The 8396-nt window shown below is 41.3% G+C and overlaps 1 long non-coding RNA gene across 1 annotated transcript; it reads right to left on the bottom strand.

The window, feature by feature from the left end:
* Positions 1-2481: 2481 nt before the first annotated feature.
* LOC143114301 (uncharacterized) lies at positions 2482-6350 on the bottom strand. The gene is made up of 3 exons (XR_012984887.1): positions 6317-6350; positions 6159-6227; positions 2482-2556 (listed from the first exon to the last, which is right to left on the bottom strand). It is a non-coding gene; the product is annotated as an uncharacterized LOC143114301 (long non-coding RNA).
* Between the last annotated feature and the right edge of the window lie 2046 nt (positions 6351-8396).

Raw genomic sequence — 8396 nt, 5'->3', positions numbered from 1 at the left:
TCGAAACATTCTTCTCCTTCGATAAAATTAACTGGAAAAAAAGATCCAGACCTGCTGGACCCAACGGCCGGTTGTCAATCTTGTAAGTATGCAATCCAAACAAAATGTATGCCAACTGTTATTTGTTGCCTAGTTCTTATAGATACCGTAGTGTGTATGTTCATATATGGACTCCAGGTCTGCTTTATAGGCTAGGCCTACTCTTTTCCCTTGATACAACCTCAGCCTCAGTCTAAAGATTGGCTGATAAAGGAGCAAGCTTAAAATAACGCTAGCCAGCTATTACCATATCATAGGCTGTAGGCTTTTTAGCCTAAACAATTCAGCAGTCTACCACCATATGAAGAGCAGTAGGACCATTATCTTTATGTGTGCTATTATCCTAGTGTAGTTGTCTTTGGTAAGAAAGTTGCCTGCTCCCTAAAGCAAATTGTTTTCCTTCTTTTTTTAGGCAGTACCAATTGGTGGCTTACCGAATTGTTCTTGAGTGGGGGTTGAAAGGAACACAGCTGGGAAGAGGCAACCAGGGGCGGACCTGGACACTTTGAGGCCCAAGGCAAAAGATCCCGAGGCCCCTCCGAGACACCCCCCCCCCCTCCACACATACACACCAAAACCCTAAAACTAAAACACACTTTTTTCTGTAATAATGGGACGCTGAGGCATACTCAAATACAACAAATATTTATTGCCATAGATGACAATCAAAAAACCTTTGAAAGTATTACAATTATGAATGGTCTGTGTGTGTGTCTGTGTGTGAGAGAGAGAGAGAGAGAGATGAGAGAGAGTAGGCTAGGGGTTTGGGGTCTCTGTGTGTGAATATACTCTTTGCAGCTATGTATGAGAGTCTGTCTGTGTAGGCTATGTGTAAAAGAGAGGGAGAGAGAGTGAGTGCGTGCGTGCGAACTGAGGTGTTCGATCTTCCAAAAAGCCGACATCCAAAACAATAAACAGCGTCTGCACTGACCGAATAAACTAGCCATTTTCTGTTTATTTTTTCTCCATTTTTCATGGTCATGTAATAATGTTCAACCGTGAATCTTCTGGGTGGTTTATCTGCATTTTTGGGGAATTCAAAGTTCTTCATTTGCACAGGGCCTTTTTTTAACGATTTCAACTCGCTCTGCAGGCTACGGTGGTCTGGTCATAACGCAGGGTCGTCACTGATAACTGTATATAAGTATTGTGTTAGGGCTACTCACATACTGGTTTTGTTTGCACCCAAAGCTTGTGTTACTGGAATGGTGTCCATAGCAGCACCAACAGCACCGGTGCGGACTTCGGCAGTGACAGTGATCCCTCACGACTGTTTCACTTAGATCAACATCATAATCATCATCTGTAGAAGAATATGTTGTACAAGAGCTATCCAAAATAGCCTACTTTCTTCCGTGGAAGAATTCTTCGACTGGAAGAAGTTGGTTAATTTAGGCAATTTCTTTCTAAATTCTTCCTCCTCGCTTTTTCTTTTATCACTTCCACTCTGGAAACGTTTCATGGCTGCTGTTAATCGCTCAACTCCACTCCTCACCAAGACCTCGTTCATAGCTAGTTGCTGCTATGATGACAGAAAGTGGACCTGCAGTCATTTGATTTTATGATGAGTTTATGAGCAATCAAAATATTTTTTCAATCTTTATTATGGATTAGAATATATTGTTTGGATGCGGTGACGAAACGAAATACGATACGGGGATGACGAGGCCCACTGGTGGCCGAGGCCCCAGGCAATTGCCTGACCATGCCTAATCGCAGGTCCGCCCCTGGAGGCAACCGACGTGTTCTTCCATCCTGTGTAGTGACCAGCATCCGAAACAAATACCCTTCAGCCACTGGACAATATGTTGGCTTCAAGGAAGCACAAGATGCTCTGAGATTGTTCTGAACACTACAGTAGGCTACTAGAAAACATTTGCTACTGAACCACATCCTTTCAATAAACCATATCCTACACAGATTTATGGTATACACAAAGAGTTATATTAGTTATACAGAAATATCAAAAACAGAAAGAACACATACATTTGGTTACAGATGACACAGTACAATGTTGATGTTACTTTGCTTAATTTTACTTTGTTATATAAACAATTACACCTAAGAGGAGATTTCGACAAAGTGTTCTAGTGTATACAGTAATACCATTTCAATAACAAATGGTTCAATAAAAATAAATAACAAATGGTTCAATAAAAATTAGTTTGCTGTTGACCCTTTGTCTTTGTACTAATGCTTGCAGACAGTATTTAGCACCACACTAAGCTACAGTTAGGCTTTCATTTTCCCCTTGTAATCATGTTTTAAATCGGGAGACATGCTCTGAAATACTTTGATCTTTGTCAGGTCTTGGAGTGTTGGCTATGTTGTCGGATGTAGTAGCTGGTTGCTGGATATAAGACTTTGAATCCGCAAACTTCACAGTAGGGTTCTGGCGCCTTTCCAGGACGCGCTCCACCAGATCCTTCCTGAATGTCTGCCTGGTTGTCTCGTACCTCTTCCTGGAAACCCATCTTTTAGTTTGTTTGGGAAAGACCAACTAGTATCTCAGAGTCCCTGAGGGAGTAAATGTCAAAATGCACAGCAATATAAACAAACCAAAGACTGCCGATGCAGCTCATGGGTCAAGTCCTCTTCTTGATCACTGCCATACAAATCACCTAATCCTAAGACTTGACCCTTGTCTAGGAATGTACAGCTTTGTGGGTTCAGTGCCTGTATCCCATTCATGAGTACACAGTTAAAGTTTGAAAACCTTCTGTCCATCTCACTCATGATGGAATCTAGGATTGGGTACAGTAACCTTTGCCTGAATGAATTTTTGTCCTCATCACCCCTGCGTAGGCCTATCGTACAAGTTATATGAGACCCACCCAGTTTTGAGCTCACTCTCTGTTCTCTCTTTTTTGTGACATTTTCAACTGCTACATTACACAGCTTGGCTGTATCCACTATTTCTTGCCACAAATCATCTGCAAATGTCTCATTCCTGTACTCCTAAAATGTAGCATGAAGTGATTCAATCAAATTAACTGCTATGGCTAAGTCAAGTGAGGGGGCCTGTAGCAGGTCAGATAGCCGCTTTGTGGTTCCAAGGAGTTTTTGGAAAGTTGTCAGTAAGGCTATGAATGTTAGGTCAATCTGTGCTAATAAACCTCAAGCATCAACAGATCTGTCCCCATTGTCTTCTGAACTGATCTGCTCAAGAACATGCAAGACGGCTGGTAATCTATCCAATAAGTTCCTGCAAGCCACCACCCTACACGCCCACGTCGTGTATCACTCAGTTTTTGCAACTCTCTGCATTGGCCACCATACATATCTTTTTGAACCTCCAGCCATTTTTGATGTACATAGGACCCGGTCATATACACATAGTCTTTGGAGGAGGGCAAGAAACAATCTACCTCTGCCACTGACTTCACTGTGTCCACTAAGACTAGATTCAGGCAGTGGGCATTACAGTGGACATAAAATGCCTGTTTAGCCTCTGCCTGAATTCTGGCTGCCACACCAGAGCGTTTCCCACTCATCACAGCTGCCCCATCATAGCTTTGCCCAATCAGGTTATCCTTGTAATTGAGCCCATATTTTTCAAGGCACTGTATGATTTTATCACTAAGTCCCTTAGCATCCAAATCCTGAGCATGCTGAAAGTCCAGGAAACTTTAATGTATAGCTCCACTGTAGTAATATCTCACTACCAACGACAGCTGCTCCTTTTTCTGGAGGTCTTTGCTTTCATCTGCAATTACTGAGAAAACCTCACTCTCCTTCACCTCCTTTACAATGGCATCCCTCACCATGTTTGCCAGACACTCCAGAATTGCATTCTGTATGGTTCCAGATGTGTACTTTGCATTCCCCTTTTCCCTCATTTTCTGGCTTGTACGGGCATCATGATTAGGGATGTAACGATTACCGGTATAATGATAAACCGTGATAAAAATGTTGACGATAACAATTACCGTTTTCTTTTAAAATATAATAATTATCACGGTTGATTACCACGGTGTTGAAACCGTGTGTTTAATCCTTCCCAGCTTCATCCGAGCCTGCTTTTGACATACAGTAGGCCTGGTACAATGAAGAAAAATTGGTACCCTACTGATTCTGTTGTCTAATTGATGGTTTTAACTGCGATTTGGATTAGGCTACACCTGATTTTAAAAGGCGGAACATTTTCACCGCAAAACTTGCACTGTATCATTTGCACTTTGCGTCTTTTTATGTTCGCGTGCACATTAAACCCATTCCACTCACGTTATCAGAATAACACAGTAGCCTAAAGTTTTATTTCGAACACTTACTTTGGTCTCACTCAGGGTAGGAATTTCACGGCGGCCACGTCGTTGCCCCTTGCGTTGGCCGTGATGTCCCTTTGAAAATCAGGTTTACAGGCCACGGTGGCCTTGGTGCCCTTCTTTCAATATTCTGCTTTGCATCCTACTAATAGCGAATTTTATTTAGCCTATGGCCTGTCAAAATAATCTTAGCATTCACAGCGCAAATTAATTTAGTCTTTTACGCAGTGGAGAAAGTGACAGCGCAAGAAAGAAAGTGCGTCTAAATTCACCTATTCTTCTCAGTTGAACTACTCGCGAAGTAGCCTACTCATTACACAGACTTCACAAGTATCACATGAAAAAGCTTTTTCTCATCTTTTAAACGATGTTAGCCGCGAATTGCTGTGGTGAACGGTTCGCGAGAAATGTAAATAATATAATTACATTTAATCATAAATTCTACTGAAGGTTTTCGTCCATCTCCCTACCCATTCCTCTCGGTGCAATACTTCACGAACCTTTCGTTTAACACATGACAAACCATATATCAGAATAAACAGCAGACCTTACCGAACATAAAGGTGTAAAGCAGTCCCCTGTACAGTTAGCCGTTCCAGAGTAATCCACTTTTGAATTTGCAGTACATTTCGACATGCATGGATGTCTCCAAATTTGGGCTTTCAGTTTTACAATGTGTTTAAATTGTTCCACATTATTTCATAACGGGGCAAATACAAAATAAATGTTACAAATATCGCCTAGATATCGGTAAATCAGAGGACAGCTGACTAAGAGTTTGTGAAAGTAGATCGCAAAATGCTAAGCATGCATCTAGGCTATTTGAGTTTCTTAAAGCTGAACTGTGCTTAAATTGTTCAATACATGATTTCATGATAGGCCAAATATAAAATAAATGTTAAATATAGCCTAGATATCTGTAAATATTAGATGATCAGATAATTTGCAGTTCTATGTAATATGTCATGTTTCATGTTTTTGTAATGTTTCATACAGTGATGCAGGTCTACTGCAGTGAATAGGCTATACAACTTTGATCATTTTTATAGCCTATGTGGCCTTTGTGCCCTCCACCAAATATGCCCAACTGAAGGCCAAGTGGCCTTGCCCCCAGAATGGTGAAATTCCAAGCCTGGTCTCACTCATTGGATCCAAATAACAGTAATAGCAACCTCCAAGGCATGGTAGGGTAAGTTAAGCAATAAGCACATAGCCAATTAAACATGAAAAACTGAACGGGACACTTTTTGAAACTATTTCAGCTTGTGTAGGCCTATCAGTGGTTTCTGAACATATTGAACACACTTTTAAAAATACCGTGATAATACCGAAAACCGTGATAATTTTGGTCACTATAACCGCGAGGTTAAATTTTCATACCGTTACATCCCTAATCATGATTAGCAATCACAGTTAGAGTTTCTATGGACTTCCCCCTATTGTCAGAGTCCTCTGACTCCCGATGGCCCCTTTGAGCCTGCTTCTGAGTTGTTGTTAACAACAGAACCTCTGCAATTGTTTTTATATATCTCCTGTTCTCCTCTTTTCTTTTGTACTCTTGATCAATTAAATCCATTAACCCAGAATCAGTCAGCATACGATTCTTATATTCTCGCCAAGCAAACATTGCATTGACGTGACTGTCAGACCGGTTATGCAACTTAAGACCTCCATCTTTATACATTGCTTTCTTCCAATGTGAAAAACCTGCCTGGGACGTAAATACTGATTCTGACGCTGAAGGGAGTGAGAAATGTCTACATGCATAACAGTATGCTGAATCTTTGCTAACAGAGTACTCTAACCAAGAATACTTGCTGTACCACTGCGGGTTGAATGCCCTTCTTTTCTCACCTTGTGTGGTCTTGGGGAACATCCTCAGGACAGGTTGAGTTGGATCTGCTGCCCTTGATTGGGAAATGTCTGGAAAGGACAAAAATAATTCAGCAAATCATACAAACATGTGTTTTCTATATATATTTTAACCACAATAAAAAAAATACAGTGCACACCATGAGGTTCAGGGGTTGGGTTTGTAGCAGCAAGTGGACAACCAGTGCGACAAGATGATGATGATGGACCTAAATATAAATGCAAAATAAATGTTGTTGTATTAACTAAAACAAGTGCAATTCAATCAGATATAGCTGAGATGTCATACCCTCATAGGGATCTGAAGTGTCTCCAGCACCTTTGTTTGAATCTGAAATAGCATTTAGAATGATTTCACACGATTTCACTTAGTAGCCTAAACATTTTTATTTTGTGTAGGCTAAATAAAAATGCTGTTCATATTTTTTCAAATACATATTAAATCAATGATACCGTAAAATTTAATTCTATATTTAACATACCCAGGTCATCAGGTGAAGCTGCAAGCTCAGTCGCTTCACCCTGCCTGTCATCATCCTGTTCTGACTCGCTAACATTATCTGAACCACTGCTGGTACTGCTAACGTCAGCTGTTCTGACCAGTTCACTGTCTTCATCAGGTTTGCTTTTCTTGCTAACGAAGAACTGTTGGATATTCTGGTTCCTTTTCATACTGCAATGAAGTCAGATTTCCTTCAGAACAGTCCAACAAACCCCTAGGCTATCTATTCAGGCTATCTAAACTATTGCCAAATGTCTTTAAAAACTGGCCAACGAATGAGTATGGAAGCACAACATTACAGCCATAATGCTACATAGCCTACACTGAGACAGTGAGTGAGCTTGATGAATCACAAATGAAAAGTTGTCTTAAAATTACATTAGAACAGATCTATCGTTAAATGCTTTTTACAAAAGTAGCCTACAGTCAACAGTTAATGACCTAGCAAATGTCGACTGAGTAGGCAAAATAGGCAGGTAGAAAAATTATCCGACATGACGTGATTCAACAGACGTGATATTGCTGTGTGTGCGATTAGATATCAAGGCAGATGTGATACGTAAATTGATATCTTTGCATGCTGTAAACTCACTTGCTAAAAAACAAACAAGCGATGTATAACGGTAGTTCGTTGGTTAACCTACAGTATATCAAAAACTTGCTACTTACATTTTTGAGTTCTGACGTCTGACTGTCCAAGCTCCCGCACTGATTTAAAGGCAGGTTCCGCCTTTGACCACGTTAATGGCCAAACGGCAGTGGTCGTTGCTTGTTGACGGCCAACATTCTCGTTGTGGTCCATCACAGAGAGTAGGGTGCGTGACTTCATAGAGTTGTAGCTGAAGTGGAGCCTCTTCTGAGTGTACTTCAGCATTTCACTGTGGTACACTTCCAGGTCTCCTGCAGTTTATATTAGTTGGTTATTACCTTGTGAATGTTATCCAAAAGGTTGATATTCAGAAATACAGTAGTTTGTTAAATGATGTTGGACAGTCTAAGCCTTCGTTCATTCCATCACAAACAGTACTCTCAATTAGCCTGGTGTTACCATCCTACGTACTTCCGGCCAAAATTTGATTTTAGCCTCGCACGTAGTCTGGCCCAACCCACAGTGTGCGGCAGCGCCAATCAGCGAACAGTTGAGTGATGACCCGGAACTTGCCTGCCGAGTTGCTTGTAGTCCAGCGAAGCTTGTAGTTCAACAGCATAGCAACAATGGCGACGGAGGAAGAGACGCTAGAAGCTATCTGCGAAGTTGTCTCAACTCTCGAGGGCATCACGCAATTAAAGCAGGAACAAGAGGCTTGTCTTGTCAATTTTATAAATGGCAAGGACGTCTTATAACTCTCCTTCCAACTGGCTTTGGGAAAAGTTTGATTTATCAGATGGTGATAGCTAAACCTAAACGCACAAGTGTACTACATGCATCACTACTTATCATGTTTTCAAATAAACTTTTGCTGCTCGTTATTCTCCCCCCTACTCTCAAATTACCTTAACAAAATCAATGCGGCATAGGCCTACTTAAGGAATGGAATGTTAGCTACTAGCTACCCTACCGAGCGGGGCTCAAGGCGAGGCGGTGTGTCTTGACGTGAGCTAGTCGGTTACCGAGCGGAGCTCAAGGCAAGGCTGCTGTAATTGTGCTTGACTGGGACTAGTGGTTACCGAGCTGGGCTCAAGGTAAACCGCTCCGTGTTTGTGTTTGACAGAGGCTA

Source organism: Alosa pseudoharengus, unplaced genomic scaffold (genome assembly GCF_046254945.1).
Source record: "Alosa pseudoharengus isolate Yale_2024_CS ecotype anadromous, Long Island Sound unplaced genomic scaffold, YU_APseudo_1.1 YU_APseudo_1.1_scf_11, whole genome shotgun sequence".
Lineage (NCBI taxonomy): Eukaryota > Metazoa > Chordata > Actinopteri > Clupeiformes > Clupeidae > Alosa > Alosa pseudoharengus.
This window is presented reverse-complemented; position numbering and strand designations above follow the sequence as displayed.